This window comes from Homarus americanus, unplaced genomic scaffold (assembly GCF_018991925.1).
Source record: "Homarus americanus isolate GMGI-L3 unplaced genomic scaffold, GMGI_Hamer_2.0 scaffold1613, whole genome shotgun sequence".
NCBI lineage: Eukaryota > Metazoa > Arthropoda > Malacostraca > Decapoda > Nephropidae > Homarus > Homarus americanus.
The window spans coordinates 1-27,243 of NW_024739986.1; positions in this window are offsets into that span (position 1 = coordinate 1).

The following is a 27,243-nucleotide window of genomic DNA, read 5'->3' on the forward strand; positions in this document are numbered from 1 at the left end:
GAAGCATGTATTGCTGTGTTGGACTCCTGCAGCTGTGAGAGGCTTGACTGCCAGGAGTGGGACTGCCAGCTGTGAGTGCTTGACTGGCAGCCAGGTGTTGACTGCCAGCTGAGAGTGTTTTGACTGCCAGCCAGAGTGTGATTGGACTGCCAGCTGTGTGTGTGCTGGACTGCCAGCTGTGTGTGTTGGACTGCCAGCTGTGTGTGTGTTGGACTGGCAGGAGGTGCTGCACTGCCAGCCTGAGTGTGTTGGACTGCCAGCTGTGAGTGTGTTGGACTGCCAGGTGTGTGTGTGTGTTGGATCAGGAAGGTGTGTGTTGACTGCCAGCTGTGTGTGTGTTGACTGCCAGCGGTGAGTGTGTTGGACAGCCAGGAGTGTCTTGGACTGCCAGCTGTGAGTGTGTTGACTGCCAGCTGTGAGGGGACTGCCAGGTGTGTGTGTGTTGGACTGCCAGGTGTGTGTGTGTGTTGGACTGCCAGCTGTGAGTATGTTGGACTGACAGCTGTGAGGCACTGACAGCAGAGTGTTTTGGACTGCCAGGTGTGTGTGTGTGTTGGACTGCCAGCTGTGAGTGTGTCTGACTGCCAGCTGTGAGTGTGTTGACTGCCAGGTGTGTGTGTTGGACTGCCAGCTGTGAGTGTGTGTTGGACTGCCAGCTGTGTGTGTGTTGATCACAGGTGTGTGTGTGTTGACTGCCACGGTAGTGTTGACTGCCAGCGGTGTGTGTGTTGGACTGCCAGGTGTGTGTTGACTGCCAGCGTGTGAGTGTGTGACTGCCAGCTGTGTGTGTGTGTTGGACTGCCAGCTGTGTGTGTTGACTGCCAGCGTGTGTGTGTGTTGGACTGCCAGCTGTGAGTGTGTTGACTCAAGTGTGTGTGTGTTGGACTGCCAGCTGTGTGTGTGTTGACTGGCAGCTGTGTGTGTTGACTGCCAGCTGAGTGTGTTGGACTGCTAGCTGTGTGTGGACTGGCAGCTGTGGGAGTGGTTGGACTGCCAGCTTGAGGTGTTGGACTGCCAGCTGTGAGTGTATTGGAGGAACTAAAGGGAGAGTTAGAATCACCGATCGAAATTATTTTAGGTATTATATCAGTCATTAAATAAAAACTAATAACACCACACGGGATGACACAGAGGCGACAACAGGGCGTTATTGTGGTGGGATACTTCATTTATTGTATACTGTAAAAGGTATTTGCAGTATATATATAGCCATGTGTTGTCTGGAAATATTTCATGTACAAGACAAATGAACTTAAAACCGGCTGTGCACTTCATCACCTCTCTCCCTTCACCCCCCCCCACACACACACATCAGCTCCTCCCTCCCCCACCCACACACACACACACATTGCCCCTCCCCCCACACACACACACACATTGCCCCTCCTCCCCCACACACACACACATCACACCCTCCCACACACACACACACACTCCCTCCCTCTCCCCACACACACACGTCCACCCCTCTCCCCCCACACACACACACACATTCCTCTCCCCCCCCCACACATTGCCCTCCCTCCCTCCCCACACACACGGCCCTCCCTCCCCACCCACACACATTGCCCCCCCCTCTCCCCCACACACACACACATTGCCCCTCCTCTCCCCACCCACACACATTGCCTTCTCCCCCCACCCACACATTGCCCTCCTCTCCCCTCACCCACACACACATCTCCCTCCCCTCCCCCCCCACCCCACACATTGCCCCCTCTCCCCCCACCCACACACACATTGACCTCCCTCTCCCCACCCACCCACACACATTGCCCCTCCTCTTCCCCCCCACCCACACATTGCCCTCCTCTCCCCCCACCCACACACACATTGCCCTCCCCCCCCCACCCACACACACTGCCTCCTCTCTCCCCCCTCACCCACACATTGCCCCTCCTCTCCCCCTCACCCACACACACATTGCCCTCCTCCCTCCTCACCCACACACATTGCCCAATCTTTTCCCCCCACCCACACACACATTGCCCTCCCTCCCCCCCCCCCTCACCCACACACATCGCCCCTCCTCTCCCCACACACACACACACACACATTGTCCCTCCTCTCCCCCCCCACCCACACACACACACATTGCCCTCCTCTCCCACACACATTGGCCCTCCTCTCCCCACCACACACACATTGCCCCTCCCCCCCCACCCACACATTGCCCCTCCTCTCCCCCCCCACCCACACACACACTGTCCCCTCCTCCCCCACCCACACACATTGCCCTCCTCTCCCCCACACACACACACACATTGCCCTCCCCCTCACCCACACACACATCCCCTCCTCTCCCCCCCCCCACCCACACACACATTGCCCCTCTCCCCCTCACCCACACACATCCCTCCTCTCCCCCTCACCCACACACACCCCTCCTCCCCCCCACTCACACACACACACATTGTCCCTCCTCTCCCCCCACCCACACACACACACATTCCTCCTCTCCCCCCCACCCACACACATTGCCCCTCCTCTCCTCCCCTCACCCACACACATTGCCCCTCCCTCTCCCCCTCACCCACACACATTGCCCCCTCCTCCCCACACACACACACATTGCCCCCTCCCTCCCCCCTCACCCACACATTGCCCCTCCTCCCCCACCCACACGTTGCCCCCTCCTCTCCCCCCCCACCCACACACATTGCCCCTCCTCCCCCCCACCCACACACTGCTGCCCCCTCCCCCCCCACCCACACACACACACACACATTGCCCCTCCCTCTCCCCTCCCACACACACTGCCCCTCCCCCCCTCCACACACACACACATTGCCCCTCCCTCTCCCCCCCCCCTCACCCACACACACATTGCCCTCCTCTCCCCACCCACACACGTTGCCCCTCCTCTCCCCCTCACCCACACACACACATTGCCCTCCTCACCCACACACACACACCACCACAATAATTCTTCCCACTGTGTTTGGCTTTGGGTACAACAGTGTCCTGATATATATTGTAATCTACATAACGAGCGCCTTCTTTACATATATTTTGTTGTATCTTGTAATTAACGAAGTGACGGAAAGGTTTATGACGGAACCAGACTACAGTTCACTCTGGGACCTTGTGTGGTGGGGCACCTGCTGCTGCCCTTGAGGAAACACTCTACCTGTCTTGGCTCACCTGAAGAATCTCCACCACCAGTTTATATCACTATACCTAACCTCACTTCACCCCAAAATAGTTTTAGGGTGGTTAAACTTTACGTGAAATAAGCTGGGGGTGGAGGAGACTCTTCAGGTGACCCACGTATAGCATTATTATAACTTTACCTGTTCAGTAGACTCTTCAGGTGACCCACGTATAACATTATTATAACTTTACCTGTTCAGTAGACTCTTCGGGTGACCCACGTATAACATTATTATAACTTTACCTGTTCAGTAGACTCTTCAGGTGACCCACGTATAACATTATTATAACTTTACCTGTTCAGACTTTCAGGTGACCCACGTATAACATTATTATAACTTCTTACTCTGTTCAGTACTCCTCTAGGTGACCCACGTATAACATTATTATAACTTTTACCTTGTTCAGTAGACTCTTCAGGTGACCCACATATAGCATTATTAAAACTTTACCTGTTCAGTAGACTCTTCAGGTGACCCACGTATAACATTATTATAACTTTACCTGTTCAGTAGACTCTTCAGGTGACCCACGTATAACATTATTATAACTTTACCTGTTCAGTAGACTCTTCAGGTGACCCACATATAGCATTATTAAAACTTTACCTGTTCAGTAGACTCTTCAGGTGACCCACGTATAACATTATTATAACTTTACCTGTTCAGTAGACTCATCAGGTGACCCACGTATAACATTATTATAACTTTACCTGTTCAGTAGACTCTTCAGGTGACCCACGTATAACATTATTATAACTTTACCTGTTCAGTAGACTCTTCAGGTGACCCACATATAACATTATTATAACTTTACCTGTTCAGTAGACTCTTCAGGTGACCCACGTATAACATTATTATAACTTTACCTGTTCAGTAGACTCATCAGGTGACCCACGTATAACATTATTATAACTTTACCTGTTCAGTAGACTCTTCAGGTGACCCACGTATAACATTATTATAACTTTACCTGTTCAGTAGACTCTTCAGGTGACCCACATATAACATTATTATAACTTTACCTGTTCAGTAGACTCTTCAGGTGACCCACGTATAGTATTATTATAACTTTTACCTGTTCAGTAGACTCATCAGGTGACCCACGTATAACATTATTATAACTTCTACTCGTTCAGTAGACTTTTCAGGTGACCTAATGAATAACATTATTAGTAACTTCTTTACCTGTTCAGTAGACTCCATCAGGTGACCCGTACGTATAGCATTATTATAACTTTACCTGTTCAGTAGACTCATCAGGTGACCCACGTATAGCATTATTATAACTTTACTCGTTCAGTAGACTCTTTTCAGGTGACCCACGTATAGCATTATTATAACTTACCTGTTCAGTAGACCTTCAGGTGACCCATAATGCATAGCATTATTATAACTTTACCTGTTCAGTAGACTCTTCAGGTGACCCACGTATAACATTATTATAACTTTACCTGTTCAGTAGACTCTTCAGGTGACCCACATATAGCATTATTATAACTTTACCTGTTCAGTAGACTCTTCAGGTGACCCACGTATAACATTATTATAACTTTACCTGTTCAGTAGACTCTTCGGGTGACCCACGTATAACATTATTATAACTTTACCTGTTCAGTAGACTCTTCAGGTGACCCACGTATAACATTATTATAACTTTACCTGTTCAGTAGACTCTTCAGGTGACCCACGTATAGCATTATTATAACTTTACCTGTTCAGTATATATGATTATCTTGACCTCTATTATTATTTCAGGTATATCCTTTTCTGTTTACTTGTCATTATGTAATACTGTATTAATATTACTGTATTTATCGGCATACATATGACAACCAACTGGAATACAAACAAATTGACTATATTTATAAAAGCAATGTTATTATTATTTTTTTTCGTTTATATTTACGAGTCTCTAATTACAATAAACTCCACAGGTAACTCAGGTAACAAAAAAAAAACAACTCAATTCATATAGTTTAAAGTCTCATGGGCGTTTAATATATATATATAATTCATACTCTGTCAGGACTCATGTCTTCATTAACATCAGGTGTGCCGAATACACCAGAGACACAGGAGTTATAAAGGTGTGTAAATATCACGTTGGTTGTGGTGGGTCAGGTGATGGGGGGCTATTAAGAGTGAGCAGAGTGTTCCGTGTGCAGGTAAGAGAGTCAGGTAGCAATGTTCCGTGTACAGGTGGTGGTGTTCCGTGTGCGGGTAAGAGAGTCAGGTAGCAATGTTCCGTGTACAGGTGGTGGTGTTCCGTGTGCGGGTAAGGAGTCAGGTAGCAGTGTTCCGTGTGCATGTAAGGAGTCAGGTAGCAGTGTTCCGTGTGCAGGTAAGGAGTCAGGTAGCAGTATTTCGTGTGCATGTAAGGAGTCAGGTGTCTGATTTATCAAGATAGTGTGTGAGTGGTCGATAAGCCAAGCAGGAAACCGTGAGCAGACAGTAATACTCGCTGACAGCCGTAGTAATTCTCTTATTAGTGAAGAATAATAAATTACCCGCTGAACAAGGTGGTTTGAGTGGGGGGGGGGGTGTCTCTGGACGTGGAGGGAACACACACACAGTCCAGCATGACAGTGCTCCCTGACAAATTATTAAAACACAATATCGTGAACATTTATGATGGCAGGTTTTCCCTCTAACCCATGTACCGGTACTCACCTGTACACTGCACGTGCGTGTCGGTGTCCACTGTCCACGTGCCTAATATTTTCTTTTACGTAAGTCAAGTGGCGACGTATGTAATAATTTTCAGTCCGTACGTGTAAGTAGCGACGTACCTTACATCTTCCTGTCCGTACGTGTAAGTGGCGACGTACCTGATATTTTTCTGCCCGTACGTGTAAGTGGCGACGACCACCTAATATGTTGTCGTCGTGAACGGTGTTAAAAGTGTCGTGTTGTGTCCGTCTGTGGGTCGTTCGTACATAAGGAGGACGAGAATGTGTGTGGTGGCTGGCGACGGCTCATGGCACCTCGGATTATTCACACAAATGCTGGGGCAACAAGCCTTGTTTACGAGCTCTAACTCCCGGATTATCACCGTGTTGAGGCGCCATTAGTGTGCGCCAAGCTGGAGGTGGAAGCTTTTTTATATATTTCTTTATTTAAGCTCCACCTCACGCGGTTTATATTACTCCTTTAATTTATGAGTGAGTGTTTAACGAGAGAAAGTCTTGAGTAGGTAGAGAAGACTTTGGCTAAGGAGGAGATGATGATGATAATGACGGAAGGAGGTATGAAGCAAGAAAGTCTGATAAATTAGGGTATAAGAAAAACTATGATAACAAAGAATTAAACTTGCTAGATGTGTATGAATAAGAAAAGTATTAACAGGTCAACCCCAAAAAATCAAACTGAAAGGAGAAGATAAAGCGGCAAGAAGAAGATAAAAAGTGAAAATAATCATAACAATGACCTCAACAAGGTCACTGTTTATTAATATTATAACGTAATGTTTATGTCATATCTGTAACAGTACTTAGAGCATAAGAAAATAAGGAGTCTGCAATAGGCCGGTTGGCCTGTGCATGGCAGCTCCTGTCGAGAGTTACTACCACTCTCTATCATCCATGAATCTATCTAGCCTCCTTTTGAAACTTCCAGAGTTCCCGCACTTAATACAAAGTTGCTAAGCTTGTTCCACTCGTCCACCACCCTATTTGTGAACCAGTTTCTTCCTATCTCCCTCCTAAACCTAAACTTATCCAACTTGAATCCGTTGCTCCGAGTCCTATCCTGCTCGGATATTATAAGAACTTTATCTATATCCCCTTTATTGATTCCTTTCGCATAAATGCTTCTATCATATCTCCCCGCACTCTTCGTCTTTCTAGGAATGCAAGTTAAGTTTCTTTAGCTTTCCTATCCTGATATGGAAGGTTTCTAAGTCCCTGAATCATTTTTGTCATTCTTCGCTGCACCGACTCTAATGAATTTATATCCATTCTATAATAGGGGCACCAGAACTGAACCGCATAATCGAGGTGCGGCCTGACTAGCGCAAGATATAGTTGTAATAAGACCTCTGCATTCTTGTTACTTACACTTCTAGATATAAAACCCAATACTCTGTTTGCCTTATTTCGAACATTAACGCACTGTTTTCTAGGCCGTAGGTCCGGGCTTACAAGTACCCCTAGGTCTTTTCAAGTCGACTTATATTGATGTTGTTAAGGCTGTATACATTGTCAGTATTTGTTCTTCCAATATTAAGTACGCTACACTTGCTGGTGTTGAATTTTATTTGCCATTTTTCAGACCACACCTGCAGTTTATTTAGATCCCCCTGTAATGCATTTGCATCCTGCCCTGAATTAATCTGCCGCCCTATTTTGGTGTCATCCGCAAACTTGCTTATGTCACTGCTGATCCCAGTATCTAGATCGTTTATGTAGATTATGAACAAGAGTGGGGCTAGTACTGACCCCTGGAGAACCCCACTGGTTACACAGCCCCACTCAGCTTTAACACCATCTACGCTGACCCTCTGCGTTCTATCATCGGTGAGCCATGATTTTATCCAATTTAAAATCTCGACAGAGCCCAATTTTTTCTCAGAAGCCTCGATGCGGTACTCTGTCAAATGCTTGCTAAAGTCTAAGTAAATAACATCGTAATTATCTTCATTATCTACTACCTCGAAGACTTTCCTAAAAAACGTCAGCAGATTTGTTAGACAAGATTTTCCTTTTGTAAACCCATGTTGAGAGTCGTAGATTAATTTGCTTTTCTCTACATGCGATCGGATGCTATCTGCTATAATTGATTCAAGAAATTTCCCCACTACTGACGTCAAACTGATCGGCCGGTAGTTTGACGCTGATGCTCTGTCTCCTTTTTTGAATATGGTTACTACATTCGCCTGTTTCCACAACTCTGGCACAACTCCAGTGTCTAATGATTTTGTAAATAAATTTACGAGGGGTCCGCTAATCTGTTCCCTACACTCTTTTAAGACTCGAGGAAAAATTTCATCCGGCCCTGGGGATTTTGTGTTCTTTAGTTTATTTATCTTCTAAAGAACATCCTCTTTTCTGATGGTGATATTCTTTAATTTCTCTTCTTCCTTTCCCTTAAATATCAGTTCCACCTCCGGAATTTCATCGCAAATTTCTTCTGTGAAAACTGATAAGAAGTAGCTGTTCAATGCTTTGCTCATGTCTTCACTGCCATTTATCAATTCTCCCCTCCCTGACTTTAAAGGCCCAACTTTGTCCTTGACCTTTGTCCTATATACCTGGAAAAATCCCTTGAGATTCGCCTTTGATTCTCTTGCTATTTTGATTTCATAGTCTCTCTTTGCTTTCCTTACATTTTTCTTAACATTCCTAGATAGTTCATTATACCTGTTTCTGAGCTTGCCCTCCCTTTAATTTCTTATATATTCCTTTCTTTATTCATATGTCATGTTTAAGTTTTCTGGTCATCCACCTTGGCTCATTCTTACTTGACCTAATTTTTCTGTGTGGTATATTTTGTTCTTGTGCTTTATGTAGTATACTAGTGAATATATTATAGTCATGATCAATTGTTGTGTTCATCTATGACCTCACCCACCCCTTCCTACTGGGTGAACCTGATTTCTCTGTGATCACTGTTCCCTAGTTCTTCCCCTACTGTGACATCTCTGATAATATTTTCTTTATTTGTTAATACTAGGTCTAATATATTGTCACCTCTAGTAGGCCAGGTCCGTCTCTTACACGTGTAGGAGGTGACAGCTGCCAGACATAGAGTAAATACAACCACGTGCTTTAGTCAACAATATCTGCAACATAAAGAAAAATATACGATCACTAGACACACACAACTAAGGTTGAGTGTATAGCTCACCTGATGATTACCCCCCCACACACACAACTAAGGTTGAGTGTATAGCTCACCTGATGATTACCCCCCCACACACAACTAAGGTTGAGTGTATAGCTCACCTGATGATTACCCCCACACGCAACTAAGGTTGAGTGTATAGCTACCTGATATTATCTCCCACACACACAACTAAGGTTGAGTGTATAGCTCACCTGATGATTACCCCCCCAACACACAACTAAGGTTGAGTGTATAGCTCACCTGATGATTACCCTCCAAGCAGCATCTTACCTGAAGATTAACCACTTGAACGCTAACCTAACCTAAATCCCCAGGTACCGTTAGGGTGTTTAATCATCAGGTGAAATAAACTTGGGTCGGGTTAATTTATATGTAATCTTTCTATTACATACCACAATGGTTGAGGTAAAGCTATTTTGAAATAATGGGTCATATTATCTCAAATCTGTCTGAATTTGGGCCATATTGTCTTAAATCTGGGACGCATGGTCTTGAATTAGTGTTTTGTTGTTTTAAATCAGGGCCATATTGTCTTAAATCTGAGCCATAGTGTCTTAAATCTGAACCATAGTGTCTTAAATCGGGGGCCATACTGCACTTGTGTAGACGTAGAGAGAGAAATAGAAAGTCACCGTTAAGTGGAATGAAGAACAAATTAATATAAATTAGGAATCAATAAAAACAATAACATGTGTACAACTGTCTAATTATTATTTTTCCTTTTATTCGTTATGAAACACAACATATAGTAGACATATTAAATCATCGTCCTTAAGGGGTCAAGTCATCGTCCTCAAAGGTTCAGAATTAGTTGATAAGGACTAAACTAAGTCTGATAATGTAAAATAAAAAGGTAAATTGTATTTCTTTGTAATTTACACTAAAAGGGGAACAGGTCTAGTATCTTTTTCGCTATATCTATTTACAACTTTTTTCACATCTTGAGCCAATGAGGAAACACTTTTATGGTAATATTATTTCAGTTATTAGCATTAACATGTAAATAAACTAACAAACACAGACTAAGAAACTAATTTATCTTTTCCTGTTCTGTTTTATTGTTATGTCTCAACTATTTTATTCTACGTCACATTGTTCATTCCCGAAGTAAACACACACGTATATCAACACAATACCCTATAGTCAGTGGTAATATTAGTGGCCATATTGGTACACTTGGGGTAGAACACACACAGTATAAAAGAGTTATGAAGTTTTATTCCTAAATGTTAGTATCCATCCAAATATTGACCAAAGATATTGTTAGTATGGAAGTAAACCAATAAATTCATATTTTTTTATTCAAACACTTAATAAAAAAAATTTAACGGACTATACGAAGAGGGAAGTCCGTTATATGGAGGCATCACTGTATTCTTTAGCTGAGTTTATATGGGACGTCACAGGTGTGTAAACAATGTTTGTAGGTAACTAACTCGTCGAGTATTCCTGACTTGTCGACCAGAATAACACCATCATCACCAATGTCGACACTATCATCACTGTCTCTCTGGGGTCGACGCAATAATAGTCGACGTTTGACTCGCTATTGACGTCGACCAGATAGGCGAAAGAACATCACTACTAAATGAAAATGGTGAAGTTTCATTTGTATTCACATTACTGAGGACGCGTGAGAGCCTATGTGAGGAGAACACCTGCGACGGGCTGTGTATAGTGGAGGGAACACTTGGACACGAACTGAACATCCTGCAGGAGTCCATAGTGAGGTTGTTGGTTCTTATTCCTGATTGTCTGCTTAAGGTTGACTCCCACCGCTCAGTTTGAAGCGTCGCCCTAGGGATATCTGGTAAGCTTGTCGGTAGAGAGATTTCTGCTGCGTGGAACCCGAGGGCCTCACTATCAAAACTCCAGTTCCTCCATGATGAGTCGGGGAAGAGGGTGTCGAGACTCGCGTGGGAGAATGAGCGAACACGAGAAGTTGGCAACGGAGCTGTATTGCCTTCAGGGGACGACGACATGGGGACTGAAGTGACGTCTCCAGCCGCTGACGAAGATATTGAGAACCGGCGGGTCTTATTCTTCCTTCGACATTTAAGACACAAGAAGACAGGACAGCCTATTACACACAGCAACACAAACAAACTGACGAGACCCACAAACGTTACCAGCGAGGCGTCCATCTCGAGCTCTGGAGGAGGAGGTGGTGGTCGTAATGTGGACTGCGCAGAGAACAGAGTAGGACTGAGCTGTTTCGGTCAGTGGTCTAAGTATATAAGGTCATCTACCTTAGTTCTTAGGTCAGTACAAACCTGGTTTTTTTTTTTAATCCACGGGAGACATCAGGTCAGGTCAAGTGAGGTCCGTAAGAGCACATTGATAATCTGTTTTCTCCATGTTATAAAAGTCAGGACCAAAGCAGATTAACCCAAGAGAAAGGTCAGGTCAGGTCAGGTCAGGTCAGGTAAGTCGAGGTAGGGGGGAAGCACCTCGAAAATCATTCTCTCCATATTTTCTAAAACTTCTCTATCGTTAATGCTGCTCAAGTGGTTATGGGTGGAGGAGATGGTAGAAATTTACTGCATTTTCTTGCGCGATCTTTAATTTTGTTCATCTCTCGCACTCCCTCTATCTCTTTAGTATTTCTTATCTTTTCCTCCCTCTCCTTACCCCCCCCCCACCCCCGCTATCACTGAACCATCCACTCTCCTCGCCCCCCCCCTCAAAGACTCCCAGACACTCAGTAATAAACCTGTGTCAAATGCCTCTGCTTCAACTTCAGGTAATATATTAACCCTTAAAGACTCACACACACACACACACACACACACACACACACACACCTAATATGCCAATTATTGATCGTAAACAACACTCATTGTCCTGATATTTCTGAGGTGTTCGTGATGGGTCCTCATAAAGGGGGTGTTTGTGATGGGTATTCGTTAAAGGGTGTTCGTGAAGGGGGTGTTCGTGAGGGGCATTCGTAAAGGGGTGTTCGTAAAGGTGTGTTCGTGACATGGGCTCTCTCTTTGTACGCACCATGGGTGGGGAGGGGGTAAGGCACTCGAATTTTAACAACGTTAGCGACATAAAAATATGATATATATATGTCCTGGCACGCACACACACACACACACACACACACACACACACACACACACACACAAGATTCAGGTGTTGATAGAGTCATACTAAGGTGTTGCCAGAGTGTGATGAAGAATGTCAGGAATGCGTGTCCGGGTAACAAAGATCTTTTACCAGTTGTGTGCCGATAAACACACATACAACCTCTTGCAAAACCTGCAATCCGATAACCCGATATTCTCAAGAATGTCTTTCACAAATCAAATTCGGTAAAAACCCCATATTTTTGATAGCAGGTTCTTGGCAACATTACAACAAGACCTACCTACCTACCTTACTAACTCTAACTACCTACCTACCTTACTACCTACCTACCTACCTACCTAACCACCCAACCCACCCACCCACCCTTAATTAACCCAACCACCCACCCACCCCACTCACCCACCACCCCACTAACCACCACCCACCACCCACCCACTCCACCCACCCACCCACGTTACTGAACCCAACCACCCACCCACATTAACCAACCCCAACCACCCACCCACCCCACACCCACCCCACCACCCACCCACCAACCCCACCACCCAACCCACCCACCACCCACCACTAACCTAATCCCCATCCATCCACCATCCACCCACCCACCCACCCACCCACCCACCCACCCACCCACCCACCCACCCACCCACCAGCTCCACCACCCACCTACCACCCACCTACCCACCCACCCACCCACCCACCACCCACCTACCCACCCACCTACCTACCTACCTTACTAATCACCACCAAACACCCACCCACTCCACCTACTCCAGCTCCACCCACCTGCCCACCCATCTATACCTGTACTATGTAAATAACTTGTTGAGAGCGCGAGGGAAAGCATATACCATCAGGACAAACGACGTGTTATTAGAGAAGTATCAGCACCCGACAGCCATTCCCTCCGGCCATTTTCACACTCGTGCATGATATATGAGAGCGATACCGGCCAGAGTGTCGATGATAACGGAGCGCCAGTGTAAAATGTAATTCGAACCTTATTGACGACGAGGCGCTGGCTGAGTGGGTATTGCCCCTCCTCCACCACCATCACAACTTCCCACCCCTCCTCCTCCACCACCACACAGGTAGACGGGAGCACCTGTCCATCATCATGAGGCGGGGCAAACCTTCACCATAAAGCTGCTGGTACAGGTAGGTGTCATTATCAACACCTCCCGTCGACAAAACCTCCACCTCGACCTGCTAGTAATGACTCCAAAGCAAATGCAGCCAGACGGAATACGCGTATAAATAGCGGACGCCACGCCCCGCCGCCTGATGAACACGTTATATACTTTACGAGTGCAAATTACAAAGAGAACGGCAGCCGGACCCCCGACACGGCCTGATCAGCGCCACGCACGAGTTATGAGGTGCTTAAGGCGAGAAGTGGCCCGCTGGCATGCACGAGTGGCGCAGGGGACGTGCAGCAGCATGGTGGTGTATTGTGCTGTGAGGGTGAGGAGAGGTAGGAGGGGACGTGCAGCATGGGGTGTACCGTGTGAGGGGACGGTGCAGAAAGAGGATGTACCGTAGGGACGTGCAGCATGAGGATGTACAGTGTGAGGGGAAGAAGGGGACGTGTAGCATGAGGATGTACCGTGTGAGGGGAGGGTGTAGGGGCACGTAACATGGTGGTGTACTGTTGCACTCGGTGAGGGTGAGGGGAGGGCAGGAAGCTTACACGAGGGGAAAGTACTGTTGTATAAGTATGTACATGAGAACATAAGCAGGGGCTGGGGACGGACCGCGGGAAACACTGATATATTTGCTTTTGTGTAGAGTAGCTAAAGGAACTCTCATAACGACGGAGAAATGAACAATAATAAGAAAACAAAAGTGTCATCAATTTTCACCACCGAAAATTTAAACATGATACCCGAGGCACCGACTATATACAGAGATAGTGAAGAAAAAGATTAAGTAACGATGTTAGTAAACAAATAGACAAACTAAAGCCTAATAAGAGCCACCAGGTGCCGATGAGATATTTACCTGAGTATTAAAGGAATGTAGGGAAGAGCTTAGTATGTCCTTTGCAAACTTACTTATGTCATTAAAAAGGGCTGTAATACTGCTATCCTAGAGGATAGCGAATGGAATACCAATTTTCAAGACGGGAGATAAATGAATATCTTCAAACTACCGCCCAATCAGTTTAACATTAATTGTAGGCAAATTACTGGAAGCAATAATTTCAATGATTCCCAACATGGCTTTACAAGCGAGCGTTCATGTCTGACAAAATCTATTATCATTCTTTTCAACTGCTTCCGAATCAGTGGATGACGGGTACAATTAAGAACATAAGAATGGAGGAAACTGCAGCGGGCCTATTGGCCCATACTGGGCAGTCCCATTTACACCCAACCCCTATTGCTCATATATCCATCCAACCTATGTTTGAAGCTATCCAGCGTATTTGAGTTAATGATGATATTTAGTAACTTGTTCCACTCGTCCACTACTCTATTTCCAAACCAGTGTTTACCTATTTCGCGCCTAAATCTAAATTTGTCTAATTTAAAACCATTGTTACGAGTTCGCTTCTGGTTGGATAGTTTGAGTACCTTTGTAATGTCTCCTTTGTTCAGCCCTGACTTCCATTTATACACCTCTATCATATCACCCCTCACTCTACGTCCCTCGAGGGAGTGCAAATTAAGATGCTTTAACCTGTCCCTGTACTCAAGGTTCCTAATGCCCGGGATTATGATGTGGTATACCTCGACTTAGGCAAAGCCTTCGACAGAGTCCCCCACGAAAGACTACACTGTCATAAGAAAAGTGGAGGCTCATGGAATTAGAGGAGATATTCTAAAATGGATTAGGGCGTGGTTACAGGACAAGAAACACAGTTAGCATTACTGGCACAATCTTAGTGGAGTACCCCAAGGCTCAGTTCTTGGACCATTACTATTTATTATACACATAAACGACATAGATATAGGCGTAGACAGCAACATAAGTAAATTTACTGATGACACTAAAATAGGGCGTGTAATTAAATCTGAGGAGGACTCCGCAAAACTACAGGAAGATCTTAACAAATTTTTCGAATGGTCTGAAAAATTACAGTTGAAATGTGGACATATTTAAAGTACTTGGTCTAGGAGATGTAAACAGAGGAACCAGATACCAGATGAACAACCTTGTTATGGAGAAATCTAACTGTGAGAAAGATTTAGGAGTAATGATAAGTAGGGAGCTTAAACCAAAACAACAATGTGTATGTGCTTGAAACAAGGCAAACAAAGCTCTTGGGTTCATACAAAGGAGTGTTAGTTACAAGACTAGCGAGGTCATCCTAAAACTATAACTTGCGCTCGTGAGACCTCACTTGGATTACGCAGTTCAGATTTGGTCACCATACTACAGAATCCCTATAAAAACATTAAGAGAAGGATGACAAGACTAATCCCGGGCTTTAGGAACCTTGAGTACAGAGACAGGTTAAAGCATCTTAATTTGCATTCCCTCGAGAGACGTAGAGTGAGGGGCGATATGATTGAGATGTATAAATGGAAGTCAGGAGCGAACTCGTAGCAATGGTTTTAAATTAGACAAATTTAGATTTAGGCGCGAGATAGGTAAACATTGGTTTGGAAATAGAGTAGTGAATGAATGGAACAAGTTACCAAACATCATCATTAACTCGAACACGCTGGATAGCATCAAATATAGGTTGGACTGATATATGAGCGATAGGGGTTGGGTGTAAACGGGACTGCAGTTTCCTCCATTCTTTTGTTCTCGTATACTGTAGGTCTGGTGAACCGAATCCAGGAAAAAAAGTCACAAGAAAAAGAGTCACAGAAAAAGGCACGGCAAAAAACCTAACCTATTCTAACCTAACCTAATCCTAACCTAACCTAATCCTAACCTAATCCTAACCTAATCCTAACCTAATCCTAACCTAATCCTAACCTAACCTAATCCTAACCTAAGTGCAACGCCATAATATATATATTGTGATGTCAATGTGTACAAGTCATGTGCCTTTTTTTCATGTGACTTTATTTCCGTTCACCGATGAACCACACATTGACCGGGAAGAAACGTTATTGCTGTTTGATAAATAAGTAATATTATGGTACCACCTGAAGATTATACGCCCCAGCTCATCAAGAGGGAGGTGATGTGACGCGGTGGGGGAGAAGGACGACATTGTTTTTTACAGTTTATTATACTAAACTATGACCAAATACGGTGATACACTGACCCTTGGCACTCCGTCACCACCATGGCACTCCCTCCACCATGGCACTCCCTCCACCATGGCACTCCCTCCACCATGGCACTCCCTCCACCATGGCACTCCCTCCACCATGGCATTCCCACCATGGCACTCTGTCACCACCATGGTGACTCCTCCACCATGGCAGCACTCCGTCACCACCATGGCACTCCCTCCACCATGGCACTCCTCCACCATGGCATCGTCACCACCATGGCACTCCTCCACCATGGCACTCCTCCACCATGGCATTCCTCCACCATGGCACCTGTCACCACCATGGCACCCCTCCACCATGGCACTCCTCCACCATGGCACTCGTCACCAGCCCATGCATTCCTCCACCATGGCACTCCGTCACCACCATGGCACTCCCTCCACCATGGCATCTCCTCCACCATGGCACTCTGTCACCACCATGGCACTCCCTCCACCATGGCACCTCCACATGGCACTCTCCACCATGGCACTCCGTCACCACCATGGTACTTCACCATGGCCTGTCACCACCATGGCACTCCTCCACCATGGCACTCTTTCCACCATGGCACTCTGTCACCACCATGGCATTCTCCACCACATGGCAACTCCTCCACCATGGCATTCCGTCACCACCATGGCACTCCCTCTCCACCATGGCACTCCTCCACCATGGCATTCCGTCACCACTCATGGCGCAGACTCCCTCCACTATGCACTCCCTCCACCATGGCATTCCCTCCACCATGCAGTACTCCCTCCACCATGCATTCCCCCTCCACCATGGACCTCTCCACCATGGCACTCCCCTCCACCATGGTGGCTCCCTCCACCATGGCACTCCCTCCACCATGGCACTCCTCCACCATGGCACTCCTCCACCATGGCACTGGTCACCACCATGGCACTCCCTCCACCATGGCACTCCTCCACCATGGCACTCCTCCACCATGGCACTCCCTCCACCATGGCACTCCCTCCACCATGGCACTCCCTCCACCATGGCACTCCCTCCACCATGGCACTCCCTCCACCATGGCACTCCCTCCACCATGGCACTCCCTCCACCATGGCACTGCCCCCAGTAACATATAAGTCAGGGAGGGAGTGACGATAAAGTCCGGTGATGTCTCTGTTAACACCTCGTTTTGCTGTCAGAGTTATGTTGACAGCTTCATAAAGGCGGAGCTTAAGGTGCGGCCAGGTGAGCGTGACGCGTGACATACAGCCAATCATTGTCCGGTATTGGTGGTGATAAGCGGGGGGAGGGGGGGGGGCGTTTTATTCACCCTGAGTTAACGCGTGACGTTTATAGTATTTCCACATTGGCTACGACACACACACACACACACACACACACAAGCAGTCAACTGTACACCTGAGGGTATTCTATGACTGTCTAAAATGTCAGGTAATGAGGATAATTAGCCGTCATGGAGCCACTTAACTCACCTATTTATGAAGACACATGAAGGTGTTCGCTATACTCTGTTGGATTAGAATAAATAAAACAGTTTATAGTAGACTCGTGTAGACAGTTTACCTAGATGTTTTCCCTACAGTTATGGGTGGATGGACGGAGAAACACTGAGCGACTGACTGCGTTACAATAATCCAGTAATGGGATAATACGATGATTTATGTCTGTTTGGTTATGGTATTTCAGACACATTACAGGTGTTTCTCTGGGTAATATGGCGTCATAGTCATCAGGTCATATGGCTTATTTGTGGAGTTGTTATTACTGAAACATGTTGGCATATTGTACAGTATATACCCCTGCTAGTAACACGGGTTCTAAGAGGATTACATGAAGATTAGACACCCCAGTTTATTTCACCTGAGGATTAGGTTTACGTCGCGTTAGATTATGTAAGGTTAGGTTAGGAGTTGGACATGTTAAGTTAGTTATCAGGTGTAAATAGTTAGGTGTGTCTAATGTTCAGGTGATGCGATAAATTAAGCTATCAAAGTGTCACGTGGTATGGTCATGCCTGTCTCATCCAGGTACTGTAATTATACCAGGAGGAGGTCGTGTTATACAAAGTGGAGGTCGTGTTATACCAGGAGGAGGTCGTGTTATACCAGGAGGAGGTCGTGTTATACCAGGAGGAGGTCGTGTTATACCAGGAGGAGGTGTTATACCAAGTGGAGGTCGTGTTATAGCAGGAGGAGGTCGTGTTATACCAAGTGGACGTTGTGTTATAGCAGGAGGTCGTGTTGCTGAAGTGGAGATCGTGTTATGAGGGAGGCGGTCGTGTTATACCAGGAGGGTAGTGTTATACCAGGAGGAGATCGTGTTATAGAATGGAGGTCGTGTTATACCAAGTGGACGTCGTGTTATAATAGGGGTGAGTCGTGTTTATACCAAGTGGAGATCGTGTTATAGCAGGTGGATGGCGTTATGCCAAGTGGAGGTCGTGTTACACCAAGAAGGGTCGTGTTACGCAAGAAGGAGTCGTGTTATAGCAGGTGGAGGTCGTGTTATACCAATTGGAGGTCGTGTTACACCAGAAGAGATCGTATATACAAGTGGAGGTCGTGTTATAGCAGGTGGAGGTCGTGTTATACCAGGAGGAGGTCGTGTTATATACCAGAGTGGAGGTTGTGTTACACAAGAAGAGGTCTCGTGTTATAGCAGGTGGAGTTCGTGTTATACCAAGTGGAGTCGTGTTACATAAGAAGGAATCGTGTTATAGCAGGTGGAATCGTGTTATACCAAGAAGAGGTCGTGTTATACCAAGAAGAGGTCATGTTACACCAAGAAGAGGTCGTGTTATACCAAGAAGAGGTCATGTTACACCAAGAAGAGGTCGTGTTATACCAAGAAGAGGTGGTGTTATACCAAGAAGAGGTCATGTTACACCAAGAAGAGGTCGTGTTATACCAAGAAGAGGTCATGTTACACCAAGAAGAGGTCGTGCTATACCAAGAAGAGGTCGTGTTATACCAAGAAGAGGTCGTCTTATAGCAAGAAGAGGTCGTCTTATACCTAAGTGGAGGTCATGTATTCCCCAGGCAGAACTAACAGGCCCAGGTCCTCCCCCCCCCCACACACACACTTCATGCTGGTGCCGTGACGTTGGCTCATTAACACACCTGAACCTTCATCACCTGAGAGTGCCATTTAAGGGAATTGTTCTTTCACCCAGAGCCTCTTACTTACTCCGGCTCTTGTTGATCACTGCGGCAGGTGGAAGCTCATCTTTCAAGGAGTGAGTTAATGCAATCAGACACGGGAATATGCAAATGAGGTGTAATTAAGGTAAGTGATGCATTTGTGGTTATGATGAAGGTGATTTGGCGGCTCTGCATGGAAGGGTTTTGGTTTGTTTGTGATTTGTGATTTGTAATTTATTTATTTATTTTTTATTCTGTGTTAGTTACTGAAGATTATATTACACCTTGGTTAGTTTACCTGTATTTGGTGTCACCTTTTAGTCATGTTGTCTTGGGTTGTCTGTGACACGGGATTTTTACATTCTCTCTCACACACACACACACACACACACACACACACACACACACACACATGCAAGAAAATGTTATTTGTGTTTTTGGCTACATACATACATACATACATACATACATACATACATACATACATACATACATACAAACATACATACATACATACATACATACATACATACATACAGAAGGGAAGGTGAAAACAGGAAGAGAAAGGAGGGAGTGGATGAAATAAAATAGAGAAGAGGAAGAAAAAGAAGAAGGGAGAGGAAATGGTGATGAAGGTATACGAGGCGGAGGGATAGTTTGTTAACTAAACATTGAAGTAAGAATTAACGAACATAATAAGAACAAGGAGAGAGAGAGAGAGTATCATAACTCCTGTAAATCCATTTATTATTATCATTCATATCATCATCGTTCATATCATCCTCATCATCATTCATATCATCCTCATCATCATTCACATTATCATCATTCACATCATCATCATCATCATCATTCATATCATCATCCTCATCATCATTCATATCATCCTCATCATCATTCACATCATCATCATTCATATCATTCTCATCATCATTCACATCATCATCATCATCATTCATATCATCCTCATCATCATCATTCATATCATCCTCATCATCATTCATATCATCATCATTATCATTCACATCATCATCATCATTCATATCATCATCATCATCATCATTCATATCATCATCATTCACATCATTCATATCATCCTCATCATCATCATTCATATCATCCTCATCATCATTCATATCATCCTCATCATCATTCACATCATCATTCATATCATCCTCATCATCATCATTCATATCATCCTCATCATCATTCATATCATCCTCATCATCATTCACATCATCATCATCATCATTCATATCATCCTCATCATCATTCACATCATCATCATTCATATCATTCTCATCATCATTCACATCATCATCATCATCATCATTCATATCATCATCATCATCATCATTCATATCATCCTCATCATCATTCACATCATCATTATCATTCATATCATCATCATCATCATCATTCATATCATCCTCATCATCATTCATATCCTCATCATCATTCACATCATCATCATCATTCATATCATCATCATCATCATCATTCATATCATCCTCATCATCATTCACATCATCATTCATATCATCTTCATCCACATTAACAGTGAACTAACACCATTAATATGAACTCTGTTTTATTAAAGTAATTTACTTAATATCTACACACATGAGAGTTTGTTCATTAGATTGTGTTATGAGAGCAAATACGACCTTTGCTTCCTCCTCCAGCCTGAAAAATGTGTGTGTGTGTGTGTGTGTGTGTGTGTGTGAACTATGTGTATGTCTATATGTATGTAAGTATGTTTAGGGGGAAAAAAACTTCACATACGACCGCAGTATAATTGTAATTAAACTTTGAGAACGAATGACCAATTGCTTTACGTTCCTCTGTCAAATTTAACCTTGGAGGCCACATAATGAGAAATACCGAGCGTGAGTCTCCACCGCCAAGCAATCTAATTTACATAATAAGACTGACCTTCCCGTTCTGAGTGGCCTTTCCGTCCTGAGTGGCCACGTCTGATTTTTTTGAGAGGGACGGAAGGGGGCCTGGGGGGTATATATAGTACATCCGGGTTGAGGGTCAGGTTGATTTCGGGTGGTTTGGGGGTTAGGAAGGGTGGGGAGTAGGAAGTGGTGGTGTGGAAGAGTGTATGGAAGGTCGGGGAAGGGAGAGGAGGGTGGGGGGTAGGAAGGTGGTGGGGGTGTGGAAGGTGTATGGAAGGTCAGGGAAGGGAGAGGAAGGGGTGGGAGGGGTAGGAAGGGGCTGGGAGGAAGGAAGGGAAGGGGTGGAGGAGGGAGGTGGGGGATGAAGCATATATCCAGGTTGATTTGAGGTAGACTGAACTCAGGACAAAGTAATGATAGACAAGAATAGATAAATGAATAAACATACGTAGAAACAAATGACAATCATCTATAACCAATAAACTCCATAAATATTTACAAAGGATAAAGCACTCAATACCTCACCCTCACATCCCCCTTCCCCTTCCCCCACCCCTCCCCCTTCCCCCACCCTTATAGTCCACTGAATAGTTTGAATACCAGAAAGCTGAGGCTATTTATTCACAAACCCCAAAGCTTAATTTAATTTCATTCCCACCAATTATTTACCAGTGGATTAAAACATCGGCTTTTAAAAGGGAGGTTTAGAATGGAACAGATTTATGATTTATTGAGTGAAGCCTCTATTTAACGGACTATATGGAAAGGAAAGTCCGTTATATCGAGGGTCCAGTAGATATAAAACCCTTATCTAACGAACTGACTGTGTATAGATGAAAGTCTGTTATATCGAGGGTCCGGTAGATATAAAACCCCCATCTAAAGGATTATATGGAGAGAGAAGTCCGTTATATGGAGGTATCACTATTATACCTTATGGGTAATAGGTAACCCCTCCCCCCAAAATATGTTAATTAAAACCTACCAGCCTACCTGCCTGCCTCTCTTACCTGTACACAATCATGGCCCATAAATTACCTGTACAATTTTGTGGTTTGTTGTATCCTGGTTTTATATTCGGTTTTTTGTGGGTGTTAGTGTTTTTTGTTGCTGTTCACGTTGTGTGATGTGGTGTTGGGTTAGTGGAAATTATGTGTGAGGAGATGATTAGATGATAAGGAGAATATGAAGAAAAAATAGTTGATAATCTTATATTATTATTATTATTATTGTTATTATAGTAGTAGTAGTAGTAGTAGTAGTAGTAGTAGTAGCAGTTGTTGTACTACCTCCATCCTCCCCCAATAGCCACACCTTCGCCGCCATTTTAATACCTTAAAATTAAATATCCTAATACATAAGTGGCGATCCTACCTGTGTTGAGTTAGTTGAGCCGCAGATCTACGCGGCATTCAGTGACTACTACTATAATAATAATAACATGGACTAATGATAGATAAACATCAGTAACCAATAGGTCAATGAATACATATATGATTAGAGGACAAACGTGATGGATAACTTCATGTATAAATTAATGGTGTGAGAGAGTAGTGACGTCACCAGCAGGTGGTGGCTCACGTATACAACAAGTTAACAGCTGAGTGATCACGGGAAGGGGGGGGGGGGGCTGCCTCCACGTTTAAACAGCAAAAGAAGGAATTAATTTGGCGTGTCGTGTGTAAAACAGCGGTGAGCAGCAATCCTTATTAACTTCTCCACTCATGCCAGTGCTGCTGTTCCACGCCTGAAGCTGTACTTGCTGTTGTGAAAATGTTGACAGCGCCCCGGCGACGGAACACACTGTTTACTGTGTTCCGGTGTTGGGAACAGCGCGTCTCCCTTCCATGTTATCCACTAGTGACAACGTCTCTTCTGCAGCTGCACATCTCCGTTGCACATTTACAGCTGCATACAACTGTTGGTCCAGCTGTAATAACAGCTCGACTGCTGCTGCTCATCCTTCCTCCTGCATCACTCCACTGACAACAGCACCCATGCAATTGCATCATCTCTACTGTTGCATTATAATCAACCACACGCCTGCAGCTGCAACATCTCTGCTGCTGCGCCACTGGCAACAGCAGCGTCTCTGTTGCTTCTGCCTCGCCTCTTAGATTTAGTGTTAATTGAAATTGCATGTAGTGGGTGAGAAGCGAGGGAGTGACAAACACCTCCTCCGGTAACTCAACATAATTACTGCCGCCCTCCTCAGTACTGGTAAGCTCTACCCTTGAGACGTGTCTCAGCCACATCTGGGGAGACTTGCAGGGAGATGGGGGAGAGGTGAGGAAAGCTGGGGTGAGTTGAAGAGAGCTGGGGTGAACCTGTAGCCTTGAAACGTGTCTTAGTAAGATCTGGGGAGAGGTGCGGGGAATACCTGCAGGGGTGAAAGTGTGCTTACCGAGGAACGCTTTAACAAGATGGAGGCAGATGCTGAGGTGCGGCCGACGATGGGGGCCTTAGAACCTATGTAGCATGTGTCCTGGGTGAGAGGTGGACCCTTAAAACGTGTCCTGGATGAGAGGTGGACCCTTAAAACGTGTCCTGGATGAGAGGTGGACCCTTAAAACGTGTCCTGGATGAGAGGTGGACCCTTAAAACGTGTCCTGGATGAGAGGTGGACCCTTAAAACGTGTCCTGGGTGAGAGGTGGACCCTTAAAACGTGTCCTGGGTGAGAGGTGGACCCTTAAAACGTGTCCTGGATGAGAGGTGGACCCTTAAAACGTGTCCTGGATGAGAGGTGGACCCTTAAAACGTGTCCTGGATGAGAGGTGGACCCTTAAAACGTGTCCTGGATGAGAGGTGGACCCTTAAAACGTGTCCCAGGTGAGAGGTGGACCCTTAAAACGTGTCCTGGATGAGAGGTGGACCCTAAAACGTGTCCTGGATAGAGGTGGACCCTAAAACGTGTCCCAGGTGAGAGGTGGACCCTTAAAACGTGTCCTGGATGAGAGGTGGACCCATAAAATGTCCTGGATGAGAGGTGGACCCTTAAAACGTGTCCCAGGTGAGAGGTGGACCTAAAACGTGTCCTGGATGAGAGGTGGACCCTTAAAACGTGTCCTGGTGAAGGTGGACCCTTAAACGTGTCCTGGATGAGAGGTGGACCCATAAAACGTGTCCTGGGTGAGGGTGGACCCTTAAAACGTGTCCCAGGTGAGAGGTGGACCCTTAAACGTGTCCCAGGTGAAGGTGGACCCTTAAAACGTGTTCCCAGGTGAGGTGGACCCTTAAACGTGTCCTGATGAAGTGGACCCTAAAACGTGTCCTGGATGAGAGGTGGACCCTTAAAACGTGTCCCAGGTGAGAGGTGGACCCTAAAACGTGTCTGGATGAGATGGACCCTTAAAACGTGTCCTGGTGGGGGTGGACCCTTAAAACGTGTCCCAGGTGAGGTGGACCCAAACGTGTCCTGGATGAGAGGTGGACCCTAAAACGTGTCCTGGGTGAGAGGTGGACCCTTAAAACGTGTCCTGGATGGTGGACCCTTAAAACGTGTCCTGGGTGAAGGTGGACCCTTAAACGTGTCCCAGGTGAGGTGAACCCTTAAAACGTGTCCCAGGTGAGAGGTGGACCCTTAAAACGTGTCCCAGGTGAGAGTGGACCCTAAAACGTGTCCTGGATGAGAGGTGGACCCTTAAACGTGTCTGGATGAGAGGTGGACCCTTAAAACGTGTCCCAGGTGAGAGGTGGACCCTTAAAACGTGTCTGGATGAGGGTGGACCCTTAAAACGTGTCCCTGGAGAGGTGGACCTAAAACGTGTGGGTGAAGTGGACCTTAAACGTGTCCTGGATGAGAGGTGGACCCTTAAAACGTGTCCTGGGTGAGAGGTGGACCCTTAAAACGTGTCCTGGATGAGGTGGACCCTAAAACGTGTCCTGGGTGAGAGGTGGACCCTTAAAACGTGTCCTGGATGAGGTGGACCCTTAAAACGTGTCCTGGGTGAGAGGTGGACCTTAAAACGTGTCCTGGATGAGAGGTGGACCCTAAAACGTGTCCTGGGTGGAGGTGGACCCTTAAAACGTGTCTGGATGAGGTGGACCCTTAAAACGTGTCCTGGGTGAGGTGGCCTGCAAAACGTGTCTGGATGAGAGGTGGACCCAAAACGTGTCCAGGATGAGAGGTGGACCCTTAAAACGTGTCCTGGATGGTGGACCCCAAAACGTGTCAGGATGAAGGTGGACCCAAAAACTTTGGATGAGAGGTGGACCTAAAACGTGTCCTGATGAGAGGTGGACCCTTAAAACGTGTCCTGGATGAGAGGTGGACCCTTAAAACGTGTCTGGGTGAGAGTGGACCCTTAAAACGTGTCCGGATAATATGTGGACCCTAAAACGTATCCCGGATGAGAGGTGGACACTTAAAACGTGTCCAGTTGAGTGGACCCTTAAAACGTGTCCCAGGTGAGAGGTGGACCCTTAAAACGTGTCCTGGTGAGAGGGTGGACCCCCAAAACGTGTCCTGGTGAGAGGTGGACCCTTAAAACGTGTCCTGGGTGAGGTGGACCCTTAAAACGTGTCCCAGGTGAGGAGTGGACCCTTAAAACGTGTCCTGGGTGGAGGTGGACCACAAACGTGTCCTGGGTGAGAGGTGGACCCTTAAAACGTGTGTCCTGGATGAGGGTGGACCCTTAAACGTGTCCCAGGTGAGAGGTGGACCCCAAAACGTGTCCGGATGAGAGGTGGACCCTTAAAACGTGTCCTGGAGGAGGTGGACCCTTAAAACGTGTCCTGGATGAGAGGTGGACCCTAAAACGTGTCCTGGGTGAGAGGTGGACCCTTAAAACGTGTCCTGGATGAGGTGGACCCTAAAACGTGTCCTGGTGAGAGGTGGACCCTTAAAACGTGTCCTGGATGAGAGGTGGACCCCAAAACGTGTCGGTTAAGAGGTGGACCATCAAACGTGTCGGATAATATGTGGACCCTAAAACGTGTCCCGGATGAGAGGTGGACACTTAAAACGTGTCCCGGTTAAGAGGTGGACCCTTAAAACGTGTCCCCAGAGGTGGACCCTTAAACGTGTCCTGGCAAGATCTACGAAGACCTGAGACCAGACGGGGGCTAAAGTATATACACTGTGTGAGGCGTGTTCTCTCATGGTCCCGGAAGATCACGACCACGGCAGGAGGAAGTGAGGAGGGAGGAAGGAAGAGGGGAAGAGGCAAAGGAAGAAGGAGAGGTAGGTGGGAGGGAAGGAAGGAGTAGTTAAGGGTGGAGAAGTAAGGTGGAAGGAAGAGATAAGAGGGGAGTGGAAGAGGTAAGGGTGGAGGGGAAGGGAGGAAGAGAAGAGGAGGGAGAAAGCATGGAGGACGAGGTAAGGGTGAAGCTAGGTTAGGTCAGGTTAGTTTAGCGTTAAGTTAGGTTGGGTTAGGTTAAGTTTGGTTATGTTTACGTTAAGTTAAGTTAGGTTAGGATCACGTTAGGGTGTTTAACCACCAAGTGAAAATATAAACTCTCTCTCTCTTCTCTCTCTCTCTCTCTCTCTCTCTCTCTCTCTCTCTCCTTTCATTTATTTTCTTCTTCAACATTTCATATACAAAACAGGAGAGGAAAAGTTTGAAGCTTTTCTGCGGCTTTGTGAGAACTTTGTTTTAGACGATTGACGAGACTAATGTGGCTCTGTACAATGACAGAGGGAGGTTCACGGCATTTCAAGTTCAAAATTAGAAAACTTGTGTCCGTACCTGTGTTGGCTTCTTACACAATAGCCTCTTGGCCAGCTTTTGTGGGCCTCGAGTGAAGGTTCTCAGCCGGCAATATATATTTTTTTCCTCTAAAGTCTCTTGAGTTGTATGTGATATTAAACTGAATATTAATATTAGGGGTTTTGGGGTAATGACAATAACTTTGTATTAGTTTTTCTCGAATTACTTTAGTCATAATTTGATGTAGTTTATCAGT